A 23124-nucleotide genomic window follows, 5' to 3' on the forward strand; every position below is an offset into this window, starting at 1 on the left:
TAGCCTTGTCAGCTTGTATATTTAGGTTCAGCTTGATGATGATGTGCGTGTGTGTGTGTAGATATATATATATATATATATATATATATATATATATATATATATATATATATATATATATATATCTTTTGGGGTTGTGTCCCTTACAACTTATGATATCTATTAGTTAGTATCATGGGTCATATCTAGGTGTGACTTTATGATGCATGTATGTCTTGTGGTGCGCGGTAGGTTAGCTCTGGGTGCCCGTCATGGCCCTCCGGTTGGATCGTGACAAATTAGACCTTGTCCAATAAATCCCTAAACAAGTCTGCACCCCAAGGCCTAATGTTATATTCCGTGTTTTAACACGTTGGAAAAATTTGGAAATATTCTTGACTTGCAAGAAATAAGGACATAACTAAATTTTATTTGACATAGGAGTTGTGTATGAAAGAATATTAATGTGGAAGTGTTGACTAAGGCTAAGGGCAAAACGTGGAATTTCGGAAATTAGTTTCGGGAATTACAAAAGGTGAGCCATACGCCATTGGGCCCAAAATGAAGGAAGGAAATTTGGGCCCAAAATGAAGGAAGGAAATTTGGGCCCAACACAAAAGGGGTGGCCGGCCAACATACTTGGCCCAAACCCAAGTCACATGGTAACCATGTGACAATTTAATTAAGGGACCATTATATGCATTAGAAAGTTCAAGAAAAATTAGAAGAGAAAGAACAAGCAAAGAGAGAGCAAGAAAAAAAGGGGTTTCGGGTTTGGCATTGGAAAATCACCATCAAAAATCTCCCTCTAAAAATTAATTTCTTGTTGAATTCCTACTAATTCAAGGTCCCTTTTCAACTTGGTGTAGTTGGTTTGGAAGAAAGAGCCCTTGGTTCATCATCTTGATCATATAGCCAAGTGAAGAAGATTGAGTAAGAAGGTAAGAATTCATCCCTTATTATTGTGTTTTGGAGTCTTGTTTGTGTTGTAGTATGTAGAAATGTGTTGATTGTATGGAGAAATGGAAGTTTGCAAAGTGGGTGTGTGTTATTAGTGTATGGCCGTGTGAATGTATATGTTGTATAGCCATAATGTGTTGAATTTGTGTTATATTCTAGTTGTGATTGTGGTGAAATGCATATTGGAAATGAAAGTGGAATGAATTGAGTTGGAGTGATAAAAAGAGCACATGGCCGTGTGGTGTGTTGGAGTTGGAATGGAAATGAATTAAGTTTGCTTAGTGTGTTAGTGTGTTATTGTGATGTTTGCAATGTAAATGAAAGTAAAACAATATGAGTTTGCTTTGAAATGGAATGTAGAAACTTATGTCGTTTTAGTATGATTTTCCGACATTAGGAAAATGAAGTTATTTGGTTGTTAGTTGTGTTGATCATTAATGAATTTGGGAGTTGGAAACATGTTATTAAAATGTATGCCAAAGATTTGATGTTTTGAACAAGTTATGACTTTGGCGGAAAGTTGTATACTGTGTATATCGTGTGTATAACTTGAGGAAAGGATATGAAATGTTTCTAAATCTATACTGTGATAACCTTGATTGATAATGAGTGTGAAATCATTGATATTAGTTTGAAAGTTGGGTTGGAGAGAAGGTTATGGAAATTGTCGGCAAGTAGAACTAGTTGTGCCATATTGTGTTTCTAGTGTTTGTTGTTGATGTTGATGTTGTTGTTTGGGTTGTTGTTGATGATCGTGAGCCGAGTTGAATTCTAGGGGGTGCTATATGTATAGGGGAAGTGCTGCCGAAATTTCGGTAGACAAATAGAAGTTGAATTGAATTTGTAGCATCCATAACTTACAATTGGTAAACTTGACCATTTGCAGTTTTTCGACGAAACGGGAAGTGAGATTGGAAAGGCTTAAGGAGCATGAAAGGTATGTAAAGCTACCCCGATCCTTCTTTTGGCATGTCTAAGTGTTTTATGATCGGATTCGGGCCTCAAAAGACCTTCTTGGCCATCGGAATCCGCAAGAGAAAATCTCAGTTTTTCCTTCAGTAGAATTGAACCATTTGATATGCTTTTCCTGAAATTAGGCAAACTTTCTCTAAACTCCTTGAAAATCTATAGAATGTCCGTAGAACCTTTATAGGTGACCCCATAAACTTAAAAGGCGTAATTTGAGCCCACCGCCTTGCTTGTTCCGAGGTGGGCCCGCTATTTCCGGTTTTGCCCTTAATGTACTAAAGTCCCCTTTTTAAACGATTTTTGAAAGAAACGTTTCGACTACCCTTTTAATTACCTAACTAATATGGTTTTAAATATTCCATTAAGTCTGATAAATTGTTTTGATACTCGAAACTCATTTACTATGATTCCTTCCGACTTCATCGGATCGGTTTGTCTTTGATATGCCTCATCGAGTCTATGGAAACATTCATGATATTTTACTTGCATTAGTTTCTCACGACTCTATTCGTGGATGCCCCAATGTTTCCCACACTGAGCCCCGGCCAGGATATGTTGTCAAGCGTAATCCCCTGCATTGTTCGCCGTGCCTCGATCTGAGGGGGCAGGTATATGCGTACATGGGTTTGTGGAGTATGTTGTGCCATGTACGTTTGTTCTGATATGATTTACTATGGCCATCTGATATGACATATTATGTTACGAGGTTATGCCCCTATTCTGATTCTTCTGTGTTGTGGCACCAGCGTCGGGAGGGTGGCCACGTTCTGTCTGTCGAGTCCCTGGGCAGGGGCCGGATTTGATATGACATATGTTCTGTACACACTCTGCATGTTTTGGAAATATGTATCTGATACTTTGGATTTTCCATTTACTTTCTGTATGTTCTGCACCAGTTATGATTTTGTTTCTGCAACTCAGGCTTTACATATTCAGTACATATTTCGTACTGACCCCCTTTCTTCGGGGGCTGCGTTTTCATGCCGCGCAGGTACCGACGACAGGTTTGCTGATCCGTCTGCATAGGATCTCATTCTGCTATTTTTGGAGCGCTCTTTTATTCAGAGCCATCTTTTGGTATAGTCTGTCACTTCTATATATGTATATTCTCGTTCATGGGTACGGCGGGGCCCTGTCCCGTCATATGATTCTGTCGGTCTGTTAGAGGTCTGTGGACATGTTTGTGGGTTGGGATCTTTCTGTACAGTTGGGTGCTTATGTTGTGTTTGGGCGATCCCATTCGCCGCGGCGGCCGGTCTGCATATATTTAAATGTTGCTTTGATTGGCCCTGTGTGGCCTTTGTTGGTATTTTCTGCGTGCAGGATATATGGGATAGTCCGTAAAACAAAGGAAACTCTGCCGAAATTTTTCAAAAAAAAATTAGCTAAATTTGAAATAAAGCCTTGTCGGCTTCTGCCATATACTAGAATGCGTTTGAGTGCCCAGATCGGGCACTAGTCATGGCCTACGGGGTTGGGTCGTGACAAAAGTGGTATCAGAGCGGTTCGTCCTCGGAATGTCTACAGACCGTGTCTAGTAGAGTCTTGTTTATCGGTGTGTTGTGCACCACACCTATAAACAGGAGGCTACAGGGCATTTAGGATACTACCCTTCTTTCTGTCTTAGATCGTGCGATAGAGCTGTGTTATCAGGATGACTCCTCCCTAACGAATTGTTACATTTGCAGTTATGCCTCCAAAAAAGGCGACAGCGGCCCAAAAGGCCAAGGCAGCAGCTGTGGGAGAGACTAGTCGGGCCCAGAGGGTTACCAGGGCCCATGCTCATATTGCTCCTGATGTTTTGCCCCCTGCAGAGGGCTCTTCCACACCGCCACACGTAGAGGATATTGGAGCAGCAGCAGCTACAGGTCGAGGGGCGGCTCCACCGCCAGCTCCCGAGATTCCAGTACCTGAGCCTCCAGCTCCACGGCCAGGGACTGAGGATCAGACTATGAGAGAGGCAGTCCAGCTATTGACCAGACTTGTGGCGGGACAGGTTCAGGGGCACGGATTGGGAGGTGACCGAGCATATAGGCGTGACAGTTCGAGAGCTCGTGAGTTCTTGACTTGTGGCCCTCCAGATTTCTTCGGGACAAAGCCCGAGGAGGATTCTGAGGAGTTTATCAGGAAGATGCGGCGCACCTTACAGTTTATTAATGCTTCCGCGACAGAGTCAGTCACATTGGCTTCTTACCGGTTGTATGATATAGCGGCAAATTGGTACGAGTCATGGGAGTTATCCAGAGGCGACGGCGCTCCCCCAGCAGTTTGGGATGATTTTTCTCAGGCTTTTCTTAGCCATTTCCTGCCTCCGGAGTTACGGCGGGCCAAGGCTGACAGATTCTTATTGCTGAGATAGAGGGGTCGCAGTGTTCGAGAGTACAGTATGGAGTTCGACTCATTGGCCCGATATGCACCTGCTGTGGTAGCTACTATGGCTGACAGGATGCACAGGTATATTATGGGGTTGGACCGGTACTTTGTCGACAGTTGTTTGGTATTGGCCGCTCATCCCGATATGGATATTGCCCGTATTCAGGCGCACGCCCAGGGCATGGAGGACCGGCACAGGGGTCATCAGTCCGATAGGAGTCAGGATCGGAGACAGCCTAAGAGGGCCAGATCATCTGGGTATTCGGGAGATTTTCGGGGCAGACAGCCTCAGCAGCCGCAGCTGCCTAGCAGACAGCTATCCCAGCCGGCACAGAGCGCACCTCCACAGCCTACAGGTCGCAGATTTGATAGCCCAGGTTATTCAGGAGCAGGTCAGAGCTCCAGGGCTTCAGGTTCGCGGACAGATAGGGGTTCTGGTCAGACGAGGCCACCCAGGCCTCAGTGTTCTTATTGTGGCAGATACCATCCGGGAGAGTGCTACAGAGCCACCGGTGCATGTTTTTCTTGTGGCCGTCAGGGCCATTCTGTGAGAGATTGCCCGTATAAGGGTAGTTCGGGCGGTGCAGCGCAGCCTACCGGGTCAGCCGTCGGGTCATCATCTTCATCAGAGGCTATGCGCCCTACTGGGCCAGGTACTTCAGCACCAGCGGGTCGCGGTAGAGGCCGTGGTGGAGCTTCTGGTACTAGCGGTCCTTCGAACCGCATTTATGCTCTGTCCAGCCGCCAGGATCAGGAGGCATCGCCTAATGTCGTTACAGGTACATTATTGGTTTTCTCTCGGTCTGTGTATGCATTGATTGATCCAGGTTTGACTTTGTCATATATTTCGCCTCTGGTTGCTAGTAAAATTGGTATAACGTCTGAACCTATAGAGCCGTTTGAGGTAGCCACACCGATTGGGGACTTTATTGTAGCAAAACAGGTATATAAAAACTGTTCTGTAATTGTATGTGGCCGTGACACTAAGGCAGATCTGGTGGAGTTAGATATGGTCGAGTTCGATGTTATTATGGGAATGGACTGGCTAGCCTCCTGTTATGCTAATGTTGACTGCCAAAATAAGGTAGTTCGTTTCCAGTTTCCTGATGAGCCAGTTATAGAATGGGCCGGTAATACAGCATCGCCGAAAGGTAAGTTTATTTCATACCTTAAGGCAAAGAAAATGATCAGAAAGGGTTATTTTTATCATCTGGTTCGGGTACAAGACTTGACAGCAGAAACGCCGACTCTTCAGTCAGTTCCCGTGGTTAATGAATTTCCAGATGTGTTCCCAGATGAGCTTCCAGGCCTTCCTCCAGAGCGGGAGATAGATTTTACTATTGATTTGCTTCCAGATACTCAGCCGATATCTATTCCCCCATACAGAATGGCACCGGCAGAATTGAAAGAACTGAAAAAGCAGTTGAAGGATCTGTTAGAAAAAGGCTTCATCAGACCCAGTACTTCGCCTTGGGGAGCCCCGGTGTTATTTGTGCGTAAGAAAGATGGGTCGCTGCGTATGTGTATTGATTACCGGCAGCTGAATAAGGTAACTATAAAGAATAAATACCCCCTCCCCAGAATTGATGACTTGTTTGATCAGTTGCAGGGCGCCAAATATTTTTCGAAGATAGATCTTCGGTCGGGCTATCATCAGGTACGGGTACGAGAGGCCGATATTCCTAAGATAGCATTCCGGACTAGATATGGGCATTATGAATTCAGAGTTATGTCATTTGGGTTGACTAATGCTCCTGCGGTATTCATGGATTTAATGAACCGGGTATTCAGGCCGTTCTTAGACATGTTCATAATTGTATTTATCGATGATATCCTGGTTTATTCTCGGTCCGAGGCAGAGCACGCAGATCATCTGAGAGCGGTATTAGGGGTACTTCGGCATCAGAAATTATATGCAAAATTTTCTAAATGTGAATTCTGGCTGGCCTCAGTGGTATTCTTGGGACATGTTATTGCAGCTGATGGTGTCCGGGTGGACACACAGAAGATTGAGGCCGTGAAGAATTGGCCCAGACCCACGACGCCCACAGAGGTACATAGTTTCCTGGGGTTAGCAGGCTATTACAGAAGATTTGTGGAAAAGTTTGCTTCGATTTCAGCGCCTTTGACAAGGCTAACTCAGAAGGGAGCCAAGTTCCAGTGGACTGATGCTTGGGAACGAAGCTTCCAGTTGCTGAAAGAGAAGCTGACTACAGCCCCAGTTCTGACTCTTCCAGAGGGACCCGATGGATATGTTATTTATTGTGACGCTTCTGGCGTGGGATTGGGCTATGTATTGATGCAGCACGGCATAGTTATAGCTTATGCTTCTCGGCAATTGAAAAAGCATGAAAAGAATTGCCCTACTCACGATCTGGAGCTTGCAGCGGTGATCCATGCCCTGAAGATATGGAGACATTATTTATATGGCGTTCATGTTGATATCTATACAGATCATAAGAGTCTCCAGTATATTTTCAAGCAGAAAGAGCTTAATTTGCGGCAGCGGAGGTGGCTAGAGCTCCTGAAAGACTATGATGTGAAAATTCGGTATCATCCGGGCAAGGCTAATGTTGTTGCAGATGCGCTTAGCCGGAAATCTATGGGCAGCTTGGTAGATTTACAGCCAGACAGGAGAGAGATAGTACGTGACATTTATCAGTTGGCTAATCTTGGGGTTCGTCTGGCCGATTCTGGAGGTACACGGATTTCTGTCCGAGGGGTTTCTGAATCATCTATTAAGGAAAATATCAAACGGCATCAATATGAAGATCCTGTTTTGGCACGATACAGAGACACAGCCTATGATAAGGAGAAGACTCCGTTTGAGTTCACTCCGGACGGGACTTTATTATTCAGGGGCAGGTTGTGTGTACCTGATATTGCAGGTCTTCGGCAGCAGGTTATGAGCGAGGCACATTATGCTCGCTATTCGGTCCATCCTGGGTCTACGAAGATGTACCATGATCTTCGATGCTTATACTGGTGGGATGGCATGAAACGGGATATCGCAGAGTTCGTCGCCCAGTGTCCCAATTGTCAACAGGTCAAAATTGAACACCAGAAACCGGGTGGACTGTTGCAGGAAATGGAAATTCCGACGTGGAAGTGGGAGATCATTAATATGAACTTCATTACAGGGTTGCCTCGCACTCCACGGAAGTATGATTCCATCTGGGTTATTGTTGATAGGCTGACAAAATCAGCCCATTTTCTCCCCGTCAGGACTACTTATTCCGCCAAGGATTATGCCAGGCTTTATATTAAAGAAATAGTGAAGCTTCATGGAGTTCCTATATCTATTATCACTGACAGAGGTGCTCAGTTCACGGCGAACTTCTGGAGATCTTTTCAGGAAGGATTAGGGACTCAGCTGAGCCTGAGCACAGCTTTCCATCCTCAGAGTGACGGACAGGCCGAGCGCACTATCCAGACGCTTGAAGATATGTTGCGAGCCTGTGTTATTGATTTCAGAGGTAGCTGGGAGGATCACTTGCCATTGATTGAATTTTCTTATAATAACAGCTACCATTCCAGCATCCAGATGGCTCCGTACGAGGCTTTATATGGTAGGAAATGCAGGTCACCTATCGGCTGGTTTGATATTGGCGAGACAGAATTAATCGGCCCAGATATGATCCAGCAGGCCGTTGATAAGGTGAAACTTATTCGGGAACGACTATTGGCAGCCCAGAGTCGACAGAAATCATACGCTGACAAACGACGTCGTCCTTTGGAATTCCAGGTTGGTGATTGGGTATTTCTGAAGGTATCGCCTATGAAAGGAGTAATGCGGTTCGGCAGAAAGGGTAAGCTTAGTCCGCGTTATATTGGGCCTTATCTGATCGTGCGTAAAATTGGAAATGTCGCCTATGAGTTAGACCTGCCATCAGATTTGGAAGCAGTACATCCGGTATTCCATGTGTCTATGCTCCGCAAATGCATTGGTGATCCCTCCAGAATATTCCCTGCGGATGATATTCAGGTGACGGAGCAGTTATCTTATGAGGAGCAGCCCGTAGCTATTTTGGACCGTCAGGTACGGAGGCTCCGTAATAAGGATGTAGCCTCTGTTAAGGTACTGTGGCGGAACGAGAATAGGGAGGAAATGACATGGGAGGCCGAAGAGGAAATGAAGAAGAAATACCCCCATCTGTTCCCTATGCCCACAGGTAACCTTGAACCCCTACTTAATTTCATTTTAATACCAATCGTATGTCATATGTGTTGTCTATAATTAGAAACTCCCCCAAAGTATTTTCCAACCCTATAAGATTAATTTAACATTCGAGGACGAATGTTCTAAAGGGGGGGAGGATGTTATATTCCGTGTTTTAACACGTTGGAAAAATTTGGAAATATTCTTGACTTGCAAGAAATAAGGACATAACTAAATTTTATTTGACATAGGAGTTGTGTATGAAAGAATATTAATGTGGAAGTGTTGACTAAGGCTAAGGGCAAAACGTGGAATTTCGGAAATTAGTTTCGGGAATTACAAAAGGTGAGCCATACGTCATTGGGCCCAAAATGAAGGAAGGAAATTTGGGCCCAACACAAAAGGGGTGGCCGGCCAACATACTTGGCCCAAACCCAAGTCACATGGTAACCATGTGACAATTTAATTAAGGGACCATTATATGCATTAGAAAGTTCAAGAAAAATTAGAAGAGAAAGAACAAGCAAAGAGAGAGCAAGAAAAAAAAGGGGTTTCGGGTTTGGCATTGGAAAATCACCATCAAAAATCTCCCTCTAAAAATTAATTTCTTGTTGAATTCCTACTAATTCAAGGTCCCTTTTCAACTTGGTGTAGTTGGTTTGGAAGAAAGAGCCCTTGGTTCATCATCTTGATCATATAGCCAAGTGAAGAAGATTGAGTAAGAAGGTAAGAATTCATCCCTTATTATTGTGTTTTGGAGTCTTGTTTGTGTTGTAGTATGTAGAAATGTGTTGATTGTATGGAGAAATGGAAGTTTGCAAAGTGGGTGTGTGTTATTAGTGTATGGTCGTGTGAATGTATATGTTGTATAGCCATAATGTGTTGAATTTGTGTTATATTCTAGTTGTGATTGTGGTGAAATGCATATTGGAAATGAAAGTGGAATGAATTGAGTTGGAGTGATAAAAAGAGCACATGGTCGTGTGGTGTGTTGGAGTTGGAATGGAAATGAATTAAGTTTGCTTAGTGTGTTAGTGTGTTATTGTGATGTTTGCAATGTAAATGAAAGTAAAACAATATGAGTTTGCTTTGAAATGGAATGTAGAAACTTATGTCGTTTTAGTATGATTTTCCGACATTAGGAAAATGAAGTTATTTGGTTGTTAGTTGTGTTGATCATTAATGAATTTGGGAGTTGGAAACATGTTATTAAAATGTATGCCAAAGATTTGATGTTTTGAACAAGTTATGACTTTGGCGGAAAGTTGTATACTGTGTATATCGTGTGTATAACTTGAGGAAAGGATATGAAATGTTTCTAAATCTATACTGTGATAACCTTGATTGATAATGAGTGTGAAATCATTGATATTAGTTTGAAAGTTGGGTTGGAGAGAAGGTTATGGAAATTGTCGGCAAGTAGAACTAGTTGTGCCATATTGTGTTTCTAGTGTTTGTTGTTGATGTTGATGTTGTTGTTTGGGTTGTTGTTGATGATCGTGAGCCGAGTTGAATTCTCGGGGGTGCTATATGTATAGGGGAAGTGCTGCCGAAATTTCGGTAGACAAATAGAAGTTGAATTGAATTTGTAGCATCCATAACTTACAATTGGTAAACTTGACCATTTGCAGTTTTTCGACGAAACGGGAAGTGAGATTGGAAAGGCTTAAGGAGCGTGAAAGGTATGTAAAGCTACCCCGATCCTTCTTTTGGCATGTCTAAGTGTTTTATGATCGGATTCGGGCCTCAAAAGACCTTCTTGGCCATCGGAATCCGCAAGAGAAAATCTCAGTTTTTCCTTCAGTAGAATTGAACCATTTGATATGCTTTTCCTGAAATTAGGCAAACTTTCTCTAAACTCCTTGAAAATCTATAGAATGTCGGTAGAACCTTTATAGGTGACCCCATAAACTTAAAGGGCGTAATTTGAGCCCACCGCCTTGTTTGTTCCGAGGTGGGCCCGCTATTTCCGGTTTTGCCCTTAATGTACTAAAGTCCCCTTTTTGAACGATTTTTGAAAGAAACGTTTCGACTATCCTTTTAATTACCTAACTAATATGGTTGTAAATATTCCATTAAGTCTGATAAAATGTTTTGATACTCGAAACTCATTTACTATGATTCCTTCCGACTTCATCGGATCGGTTTGTCTTTGATATGCCTCATCGAGTCTATGGAAACATTCATGATATTTTACTTGCATTAGTTTCTCACGACTCTATTCGTGGATGCCCCAATGTTTCCCACACTGAGCCCGGGCCAGGATATGTTGTCAAGCGTAATCCCCTGCATTGTTCGTCGTGCCTCGATGTGAGGGGGCAGGTATATGCGTACATGGGTTTGTGGAGTATGCTGTGCCATGTACGTTTGTTCTGATATGATTTACTATGGCCATCTGATATGACATATTATGTTACGGGGTTATGCCCCTATTCTGATTCTTCTGTGTTGTGGCACCAGCGTCGGGAGGGTGGCCACGTTCTGTCTGCCGAGTCCCTGGGCAGGGGCCGGATTTGATATGACATATGTTCTGTACACACTCTGCATGTTTTGGAAATATGTATCTGATACTTTGGATTTTCCGTTTACTTTCTGTATGTTCTGCACCAGTTATGATTTTGTTTCTGCAACTCAGGCTTTACATATTCAGTACATATTTCGTACTGACCCCCTTTCTTCGGGGGCTGCGTTTTCATGCCGCGCAGGTACCGACGACAGGTTTGCTGATCCGTCTGCATAGGATCTCATTCTGCTATTTTTGGAGCGCTCTTTTATTCAGAGCCATCTTTTGGTATAGTCTGTCACTTCTATATATGTATATTCTCGTTCATGGGTACGGCGGGGCCTTGTCCCGTCATATGATTCTGTCGGTCTGTTAGAGGTCTGTGGACATGTTTGTGGGTTGGGATCTTTCTGTACAGTTGGGTGCTTATGTTGTGTTTGGGCGATCCCATTCGCCGCGGCGGCCGGTCCGCATATATTTAAATGTTGCTTTGATTGGCCCTGTGTGGCCTTTGTTGGTATTTTCTGCGTGCAGGATATATGGGATAGTCCGTAAAACAAAGGAAACTCTGCCGAAATTTTTCAAAAAAAAATTAGCTAAATTTGAAATAAAGCCTTGTCGGCTTCTGCCATATACTAGAATGCGTTTGAGTGCCCAGATCGGGCACTAGTCATGGCCTACGGGGTTGGGTCGTGACAAAAGTGGTATCAGAGCGGTTCGTCCTCGGAATGTCTACAGACCATGTCTAGTAGAGTCTTGTTTATCGGTGTGTTGTGCACCACACCTATAAACAGGAGGCTACAGGGCATTTAGGATACTACCCTTCTTTCTGTCTTAGATCGTGCGATAGAGCTGTGTTATCAGGATGACTCCTCCCTAACGAATTGTTACATTTGCAGTTATGCCTCCAAAAAAGGCGACAGCGGCCCAAAAGGCCAAGGCAGCAGCTGTGGGAGAGACTAGTCGGGCCCAGAGGGTTACCAGGGCCCATGCTCATATTGCTCCTGATGTTTTGCCCCCTGCAGAGGGCTCTTCCACACCGCCACACGTAGAGGATATTGGAGCAGCAGCAGCTGCAGGTCGAGGGGCGGCTCCACCGCCAGCTCCCGAGATTCCAGTACCTGAGCCTCCAGCTCCACGGCCAGGGACTGAGGATCAGACTATGAGAGAGGCAGTCCAGCTATTGACCAGACTTGTGGCGGGACAGGTTCAGGGGCACGGATTGGGAGGTGACCGAGCATATAGGCGTGACAGTTCGAGAGCTCGTGAGTTCTTGACTTGTGGCCCTCCAGATTTCTTCGGGACAAAGCCCGAGGAGGATTCTGAGGAGTTTATCAGGAAGATGCGGCGCACCTTACAGTTTATTAATGCTTCCGCGACAGAGTCAGTCACATTGGCTTCTTACCGGTTGTATGATATAGCGGCAAATTGGTACGAGTCATGGGAGTTATCCAGAGGCGACGGCGCTCCCCCAGCAGTTTGGGATGATTTTTCTCAGGCTTTTCTTAGCCATTTCCTGCCTCCGGAGTTACGGCGGGCCAAGGCTGACAGATTCTTATTGCTGAGATAGAGGGGTCGCAGTGTTCGAGAGTACAGTATGGAGTTCGACTCATTGGCCCGATATGCACCTGCTGTGGTAGCTACTATGGCTGACAGGATGCACAGGTATATTATGGGGTTGGACCGGTACTTTGTCGACAGTTGTTTGGTATTGGCCGCTCATCCCGATATGGATATTGCCCGTATTCAGGCGCACGCCCAGGGCATGGAGGACCGGCACAGGGGTCATCAGTCCGATAGGAGTCAGGATCGGAGACAGCCTAAGAGGGCCAGATCATCTGGGTATTCGGGAGATTTTCGGGGCAGACAGCCTCAGCAGCCGCAGCTGCCTAGCAGACAGCTATCCCAGCCGGCACAGAGCGCACCTCCACAGCCTACAGGTCGCAGATTTGATAGCCCAGGTTATTCAGGAGCAGGTCAGAGCTCCAGGGCTTCAGGTTCGCGGACAGATAGGGGTTCTGGTCAGACGAGGCCACCCAGGCCTCAGTGTTCTTATTGTGGCAGATACCATCCGGGAGAGTGCTACAGAGCCACCGGTGCATGTTTTTCTTGTGGCCGTCAGGGCCATTCTGTGAGAGATTGCCCGTATAAGGGTAGTTCGGGCGGTGCAGCGCAGCCTACCGGGTCAGCCGTCGGGTCATCATCTTCATCAGAGGCTATGCGCCCTACTGGGCCAGGTACTTCAGCACCAGCGGGTCGCGGCAGAGGCCGTGGTGGAGCTTCTGGTACTAGCGGTCCTTCGAACCGCATTTATGCTCTGTCCAGCCGCCAGGATCAGGAGGCATCGCCTAATGTCGTTACAGGTACATTATTGGTTTTCTCTCGGTCTGTGTATGCATTGATTGATCCAGGTTTGACTTTGTCATATATTTCGCCTCTGGTTGCTAGTAAAATTGGTATAACGCCTGAACCTATAGAGCCGTTTGAGGTAGCCACACCGATTGGGGACTTTATTGTAGCAAAACAGGTATATAAAAATTGTTCTGTAATTGTATGTGGCCGTGACACTAAGGCAGATCTGGTGGAGTTAGATATGGTCGAGTTCGATGTTATTATGGGAATGGACTGGCTAGCCTCCTGTTATGTTAATGTTGACTGCCAAAATAAGGTAGTTCGTTTCTAGTTTCCTGATGAGCCAGTTATAGAATGGGCCGGTAATACAGCATCGCCGAAAGGTAAGTTTAGTTCATACCTTAAGGCAAAGAAAATGATCAGAAAGGGTTATTTTTATCATCTGGTTCGGGTACAAGACTTGACAGCAGAAACGCCGACTCTTCAGTCAGTTCCCGTGGTTAATGAATTTCCAGATGTGTTCCCAGATGAGCTTCCAGGCCTTCCTCCAGAGCGGGAGATAGATTTTACTATTGATTTGCTTCCAGATACTCAGCCGATATCTATTCCCCCATACAGAATGGCACCGGCAGAATTGAAAGAACTGAAAGAGCAGTTGAAGGATCTGTTAGAAAAAGGCTTCATCAGACCCAGTACTTCGCCTTGGGGAGCCCCGGTGTTATTTGTGCGTAAGAAAGATGGGTCGCTGCGTATGAGTATTGATTACCGGCAGCTGAATAAGGTAACTATAAAGAATAAATACCCCCTCCCCAGAATTGATGACTTGTTTGATCAGTTGCAGGGCGCCAAATATTTTTCGAAGATAGATCTTCGGTCGGGCTATCATCAGGTACGGGTACGAGAGGCCGATATTCCTAAGATAGCATTCCGGACCAGATATGGGCATTATGAATTCAGAGTTATGTCATTTGGGTTGACTAATGCTCCTGCGGTATTCATGGATTTAATGAACCGGGTATTCAGGCCGTTCTTAGACATGTTCATAATTGTATTTATCGATGATATCCTGGTTTATTCTCGGTCCGAGGCAGAGCACGCAGATCATCTGAGAGCGGTATTAGGGGTACTTCGGCATCAGAAATTATATGCAAAATTTTCTAAATGTGAATTCTGGCTGGCCTCAGTGGTATTCTTGGGACATGTTATTGCAGCTGATGGTGTCCGGGTGGACACACAGAAGATTGAGGCCGTGAAGAATTGGCCCAGACCCACGACGCCCACAGAGGTACGTAGTTTCCTGGGGTTAGCAGGCTATTACAGAAGATTTGTGGAAAAGTTTGCTTCCATTTCAGCGCCTTTGACAAGGCTAACTCAGAAGGGAGCCAAGTTCCAGTGGACTGATGCTTGCGAACGAAGCTTCCAGTTGCTGAAAGAGAAGCTGACTACAGCCCCAGTTATGACTCTTCCAGAGGGACCCGATGGATATGTTATTTATTGTGACGCTTCTGGCGTGGGATTGGGCTGTGTATTGATGCAGCACGGCATAGTTATAGCTTATGCTTCTCGGCAATTGAAAAAGCATGAAAAGAATTGCCCTACTCACGATCTGGAGCTTGCAGCGGTGATCCATGCCCTGAAGATATGGAGACATTATTTATATGGCGTTCATGTTGATATCTATACAGATCATAAGAGTCTCCAGTATATTTTCAAGCAGAAAGAGCTTAATTTGCGGCAGCGGAGGTGGCTAGAGCTCCTGAAAGACTATGATGTGAATATTCGATATCATCCGGGCAAGGCTAATGTTGTTGCAGATGCGCTTAGCCGGAAATCTATGGGCAGCTTGGTAGATTTACAGCCAGACAGGAGAGATATAGTACGTGACATTTATCAGTTGGCTAATCTTGGGGTTCGTCTGGCCGATTCTGGAGGTACACGGATTTCTGTCCGAGGGGTTTCTGAATCATCTATTAAGGAAAATATCAAACGGCATCAATATGAAGATCCTGTTTTGGCACGATACAGAGACACAGCCTATGATAAGGAGAAGACTCCGTTTGAGTTCACTCCGGACGGGACTTTATTATTCAGGGGCAGGTTGTGTGTACCTGATATTGCAGGTCTTCGGCAGCAGGTTATGAGCGAGGCACGTTATGCTCGCTATTCGGTCCATCCTGGGTCTACGAAGATGTACCATGATCTCCGATGCTTATACTGGTGGGATGGCATGAAACGGGATATCGCAGAGTTCGTCGCCCAGTGTCCCAATTGTCAACAGGTCAAAATTGAACACCAGAAACCGGGTGGACTGTTGCAGGAAATGGAAATTCCGACGTGGAAGTGGGAGATCATTAATATGGACTTCATTACAGGGTTGCCTCGCACTCCACGGAAGTATGATTCCATCTGGGTTATTGTTGATAGGCTGACAAAATCAGCCCATTTTCTCCCCGTCAGGACTACTTATTCCGCCGAGGATTATGCCAGGCTTTATATTAAAGAAATAGTGAAGCTTCATGGAGTTCCTATATCTATTATCACTGACAGAGGTGCTCAGTTCACGGCGAACTTCTGGAGATCTTTTCAGGAAGGATTAGGGACTCAGCTGAGCCTGAGCACAGCTTTCCATCCTCAGAGTGACGGACAGGCCGAGCGCACTATCCAGACGCTTGAAGATATGTTGCGAGCCTGTGTTATTGATTTCAGAGGTAGCTGGGAGGATCACTTGCCATTGATTGAATTTTCTTATAATAACAGCTACCATTCCAGCATCCAGATGGCTCCGTACGAGGCTTTATATGGTAGGAAATGCAGGTCACCTATCGGCTGGTTTGATATTGGCGAGACAGAATTAATCGGCCCAGATATGATCCAGCAGGCCGTTGATAAGGTGAAACTTATTCGGGAACGACTATTGGCAGCCCAGAGTCGACAGAAATCATACGCTGACAAACGACGTCGTCCTTTGGAATTCCAGGTTGGTGATTGGGTATTTCTGAAGGTATCGCCTATGAAAGGAGTAATGCGGTTCGGCAGAAAGGGTAAGCTTAGTCCGCGTTATATTGGGCCTTATCTGATCGTGCGTAAAATTGGAAATGTCGCCTATGAGTTAGACCTGCCATCAGATTTGGAAGCAGTACATCCGGTATTCCATGTGTCTATGCTCCGCAAATGCATTGGTGATCCCTCCAGAATATTCCCTGCGGATGATATTCAGGTGACGGAGCAGTTATCTTATGAGGAGCAGCCCGTAGCTATTTTGGACCGTCAGGTACGGAGGCTCCGTAATAAGGATGTAGCCTCTGTTAAGGTACTGTGGCGGAACGAGAATAGGGAGGAAATGACATGGGAGGCCGAAGAGGAAATGAAGAAGAAATACCCCCATCTGTTCCCTATGCCCACAGGTAACCTTGAACCCCTACTTAATTTCATTTTAATACCAATCGTATGTCATATGTGTTGTCTATAATTAGAAACTCCCCCAAAGTATTTTCCAACCCTATAAGATTAATTTAACATTCCAGGACGAATGTTCTAAAGGGGGAGAGGATGTTATATTCCGTGTTTTAACACGTTGGAAAAATTTGGAAATATTCTTGACTTGCAAGAAATAAGGACATAACTAAATTTTATTTGACATAGGAGTTGTGTATGAAAGAATATTAATGTGGAAGTGTTGACTAAGGCTAAGGGCAAAACGTGGAATTTCGGAAATTAGTTTCGGGAATTACAAAAGGTGAGCCATACGTCATTGGGCCCAAAATGAAGGAAGGAAATTTGGGCCCAAAACAAAAGGGGTGGCCGGCCAACATACTTGGCCCAAACCCAAGTCACATGGTAACCATGTGACAATTTAATTAAGGGACCATTATATGCATTAGAAAGTTCAAGAAAAATTAGAAGAGAAAGAACAAGCAAAGAGAGAGCAAGAAAAAAAAGGGGTTTCGGGTTTGGCATTGGAAAATCACCATCAAAAATCTCCCTCTAAAAATTAATTTCTTGTTGAATTCCTACTAATTCAAGGTCCCTTTTCAACTTGGTGTAGTTGGTTTGGAAGAAAGAGCCCTTGGTTCATCATCTTGATCATATAGCCAAGTGAAGAAGATTGAGTAAGAAGGTAAGAATTCATCCCTTATTATTGTGTTTTGGAGTCTTGTTTGTGTTGTAGTATGTAGAAATGTGTTGATTGTATGGAGAAATGGAAGTTTGCAAAGTGGGTGTGTGTTATTAGTGTATGGCCGTGTGAATGTATATGTTGTATAGCCATAATGTGTTGAATTTGTATATTCTAGTTGTGATTGTGGTGAAATGCATATTGGAAATGAAAGTGGAATGAATTGAGTTGGAGTGATAAAAAGAGCACATGGCCGTGTGGTGTGTTGGAGTTGGAATGGAAATGAATTAAGTTTGCTTAGTGTGTTAGTGTGTTATTGTGATGTTTGCAATGTAAATGAAAGTAAAACAATATGAGTTTGCTTTGAAATGGAATGTAGAAACTTATGTCGTTTTAGTATGATTTTCCGACATTAGGAAAATGAAGTTATTTGGTTGTTAGTTGTGTTGATCATTAATGAATTTGGGAGTTGGAAACATGTTATTAAAATGTATGCCAAAGATTTGATGTTTTGAACAAGTTATGACTTTGGCGGAAAGTTGTATACTGTGTATATCGTGTGTATAACTTGAGGAAAGGATATGAAATGTTTCTAAATCTATACTGTGATAACCTTGATTGATAATGAGTGTGAAATCATTGATATTAGTTTGAAAGTTGGGTTGGAGAGAAGGTTATGGAAATTGTCGGCAAGTAGAACTAGTTGTGCCATATTGTGTTTCTAGTGTTTGTTGTTGATGTTGATGTTGTTGTTTGGGTTGTTGTTGATGATCGTGAGCCGAGTTGAATTCTCGGGGGTGCTATATGTATAGGGGAAGTGCTGCCGAAATTTCGGTAGACAAATAGAAGTTGAATTGAATTTGTAGCATCCATAACTTACAATTGGTAAACTTGACCATTTGCAGTTTTTCGACGAAACGGGAAGTGAGATTGGAAAGGCTTAAGGAGCGTGAAAGGTATGTAAAGCTACCCCGATCCTTCTTTTGGCATGTCTAAGTGTTTTATGATCGGATTCGGGCCTCAAAAGACCTTCTTGGCCATCGGAATCCGCAAGAGAAAATCTCAGTTTTTCCTTCAGTAGAATTGAACCATTTGATATGCTTTTCCTGAAATTAGGCAAACTTTCTCTAAACTCCTTGAAAATCTATAGAATGTCCGTAGAACCTTTATAGGTGACCCCATAAACTTAAAGGGCGTAATTTGAGCCCACCGCCTTGCTTGTTCCGAGGTGGGCCCGCTATTTCCGGTTTTGCCCTTAATGTACTAAAGTCCCCTTTTTGAACGATTTTTGAAAGAAACGTTTCGACTATCCTTTTAATTACCTAACTAATATGGTTTTAAATATTCCATTAAGTCTGATAAATTGTTTTGATACTCGAAACTCATTTACTATGATTCCTTCCGACTTCATCGGATCGGTTTGTCTTTGATATGCCTCATCGAGTTTATGGAAACATTCATGATATTTTACTTGCATTAGTTTCTCACGACTCTATTCGTGGATGCCCCAATGTTTCCCACACTGAGCCCGGGCCAGGATATGTTGTCAAGCGTAATCCCCTGCATTGTTCGCCGTGCCTCGATGTGAGGGGGCAGGTATATGCGTACATGGGTTTGTGGAGTATGCTGTGCCATGTACGTTTGTTCTGATATGATTTACTATGGCCATCTGATATGACATATTATGTTACGGGGTTATGCCCCTATTCTGATTCTTCTGTGTTGTGGCACCAGCGTCGGGAGGGTGGCCACGTTCTGTCTGCCGAGTCCCTGGGCAGGGGCCGGATTTGATATGACATATGTTCTGTACACACTCTGCATGTTTTGGAAATATGTATCTGATACTTTGGATTTTCCGTTTACTTTCTGTATGTTCTGCACCAGTTATGATTTTGTTTCTGCAACTCAGGCTTTACATATTCAGTACATATTTCGTACTGACCCCCTTTCTTCGGGGGCTGCGTTTTCATGCCGCGCAGGTACCGACGACAGGTATGCTGATCCGTCTGCATAGGATCTCATTCTGCTATTTTTGGAGCGCTCTTTTATTCAGAGCCATCTTTTGGTATAGTCTGTCACTTCTATATATGTATATTCTCGTTCATGGGTACGGCGGGGCCTTGTCTCGTCATATGATTCTGTCGGTCTGTTAGAGGTCTGTGGACATGTTTGTGGGTTGGGATCTTTCTGTACAGTTGGGTGCTTATGTTGTGTTTGGGCGATCCCATTCGCCGCGGCGGCCGGTCCGCATATATTTAAATGTTGCTTTGATTGGCCCTGTGTGGCCTTTGTTGGTATTTTCTGCGTGCAGGATATATGGGATAGTCCGTAAAACAAAGGAAACTCTGCCGAAATTTTTCAAAAAAAAATTAGCTAAATTTGAAATAAAGCCTTGTCGGCTTCTGCCATATACTAGAATGCGTTTGAGTGCCCAGATCGGGCACTAGTCATGGCCTACGGGGTTGGGTCGTGACACCTAACCTCGAACGTATCGAACTAATAACCAGAGAACGACATCTCCTACAATATAATATCTCAAACGGTACCATCTCAAAGCTCAAATGGTAACTATCATTGTAAGCATACTCTGCCAAAGGAAAAAGTTGATCCTAATAACCACCAAAGTCAATCATACAAGCCCAAAACATATCCTCGAGGACCTGAATAGTCTGCTCGGACTAGCCATCTGCCTAAGGGTGAAAGGACGCATAAAATCCACTCGAGTTGTAAGTAGTTTGATCGGGTACGAAAAGAGCCGACTTAGTCAAATGATACACAAAAACCCAAGTAAACACTAAATTTTCCCAAAGTCCATGGTAATCCTGCCACAAAGACCATAGAAATTTGCTTGTTCATTTAATCTGCCAAATCTTCCTTTAACCTAGTTGAATAGTCTATATCACACATTAGTTCCGATCCCTCTTGAAATACCTGATTTGATTATAACCAAAACTCTGAACGCAATTCGTTGATTCCATAATAATCATCATAGTAGCCACAATCCTCTAACTGACGTTGTAACCCTTCGTCTCAAACTGAAATCTACCCCAAGTTATTAACTGATTACCAACGAGCTATACCTTAAGGCTTTAATTCTTCATATCCGTCAACTCGCAATAGTCAGCCAAACAAGATACACTTCAAAGAATCTCATTACATATAACTCCCTTCTTTATCCTTTCACTAACTTGTTCATCACTTCAGATACCCTAAAGTAAGGCCTATGGCCCCAACTTCACCCTTCACAACCGTAAATTCCTGAGTACAATACTTATTACGCCTTAGAAAACCTAAAAGTACCAATCTTACAATCCATGAGCCTTACCCCGCACAGATACTCTCTACTCGTTCGTATTTGAAATAATTAACAACACTTTGACACTGTCTACTGCTGCGGACATAGTCTTATCTCGAAATTATGATTCCAACTCTAAAATGTAATGATTCCTTCTTATTAATCAACTCTCGCTCGTTCATTCAAGACTGCCACGAACTTACCTATCTTGGCACTGCACCAGTCGCCTTCTCATCAACCCGTAATCTCAAAGTTCCACTGGTACTTGCCACACACTAAGTCAAATCATCCATAGAATTCCTCAATCAAACCTATCACCTTACATCCTATCTGAAATATCTAACATAAGGACACCTCATCTTGATCATGATTCAAGTGGTCACGCTACTTCAATTTCAAGTCTTATGAACCTTAATCTTCCAAAGCCGATAGTAAGATGCCTTTATCTTAACTCTTCTGTTTCCATATTCCATAAAAACCACTTTTATCATATCAAACAAGAATTACCCAAACTCACTCGTAGGGTAGATCAAAATATTATAACTCTTTCAAAATAGCTAAGCTAATCATGGAGGTCGTAGCAAACCACAATCTTAAGTGTATGATAGTTTCCCTTGCCTTACTCGAACCTTAAAACTGAAAGTTCCTCTAATTTTAACGCAACACATATACACTCTTCAAGAAGCCTTTCCACCAAGGAATCCCAACCAACCCTGGTTATTCCACGAAGTTAATCACCACTGATGCAGCTCTCAAACCACCATTGAAATAGTCCATAACCTATAGGGCGACCCTTGACTACTACACATAGATTCCTACTAACGTCCTCACATAGCTCATAGTGGTTTCCTTTCCAAAATCCTCTTAAAGACGAATCGCTCTTCCATCTTAGTCCATGAGTCTACCAACCCAAAACAACTATCCAAACCCCTTTGACCAATCTACTACTCTTTGTTTAAATTGATTTCACTGATCCTCAAATAACCGTTTGAAATATATTCCACGACTTGAATAGTTAATACCCACCATTGATCGTAGAATCTGTTGAGCCAAAACCAAAATTACACTATACACAATTATTCTTCAAGTAGTCAAATCTTTACACTCACCCATCGCTAGATTCATTCCTCTTAACCGATCACTGTCTCCCCCGGAAGCCTATGATGTAGTCGAACTTACTGATAAATTTACGTCCCTTTAGCAACCACTTCATAGGCAGAGTGGTCTCGCAAAACTGACAGGCTCATAGCTCAACACGACCAGTAACCATAAAAACCTCCGAGATATCACGCAAACCCGCAAACACGACCTTTACCAAAGGATTATAGCCAATCATTTCCAAAAGATTCAATCATCTATAACCACTATTTTCCAGATGAGCACATCCACCACTTGTGCTCGTCCCAAAACTGAGAATGATTCATTAAAATTCCTTTCATCACAACTTTGTTTCGTCGAGTAACTAAAGACCCATCACACGCACCCCAAAACAAAGTCCTTATCACGTTGACACACTACATACCATACCACGCAATGTCACATCCCGCCACTTATGCCCAAACCCAAAAACGTGTCCTCACCATCAGTGAGAGATTAGAACAATATAGTTTAGAGCTTACCAGAATAAAGCACTCAAGATAGGGAATGAACGAATGGAACTTTCCTAAATGTCCTATAGCCTCTCATAGATAGATACGGAGCTCATCGTACCGATCCTCAAGACTCTACCAGACATTATTTTTGTACTTGTGAGACCGATTAACCTAAAGCTCTTATACTAATTTGTTGACCCAATTTCATAAGTCGTGAAGGCACTAACTCCCACCAAGTTAGTAAGCCATCCACAACCCGTTAGAACAATTTAATAGGAGAATTAAAGCTGAAAAAAGAATCATTCAAGTTATTTCAAGTATTAATAATCGTTAATATCATAAAATATGAAAATAAAGGTACATCCATCCCCGAATCTGGTGTCACTAGTACAAGAATGACTAAATGAAAGTGTCACTAGTACAAGAACGACTAAATGAAGTACAAGCCAGGGAATACATTCTGAAAATACAAAAGTTGCCCGGAATAAGGACAAATTAAAGATGACTGACGAAGATTCGGTGCCATGAATCAACTGATGGCTCACCCCGAATTGTCTAGATGACCATCACAACGGTCGGCAGCGTCTCAAACTCCACTTGTACCGAGAATAGAATCTGCACATGAAAAGAGTACAGCAAGTGTAGCGTGAGTATGATGAACAATATGTACTCAACAGCATCGTCGACCGACCCTAACGAAAACGGAGACGAGGGCTGGTGTACGATTACTACTTCCACACTTAACCGCCATTAGTTCACAACAACAACAACAGAATAAGAATAATAATAAGAATAAGAATAATAATAAGAATAAGAATAATAATAACA

The sequence above is a fragment of the Lycium barbarum genome, chromosome 4 (assembly GCF_019175385.1).
Source record: "Lycium barbarum isolate Lr01 chromosome 4, ASM1917538v2, whole genome shotgun sequence".
NCBI classification, from domain to species: Eukaryota; Viridiplantae; Streptophyta; class Magnoliopsida; order Solanales; family Solanaceae; genus Lycium; species Lycium barbarum.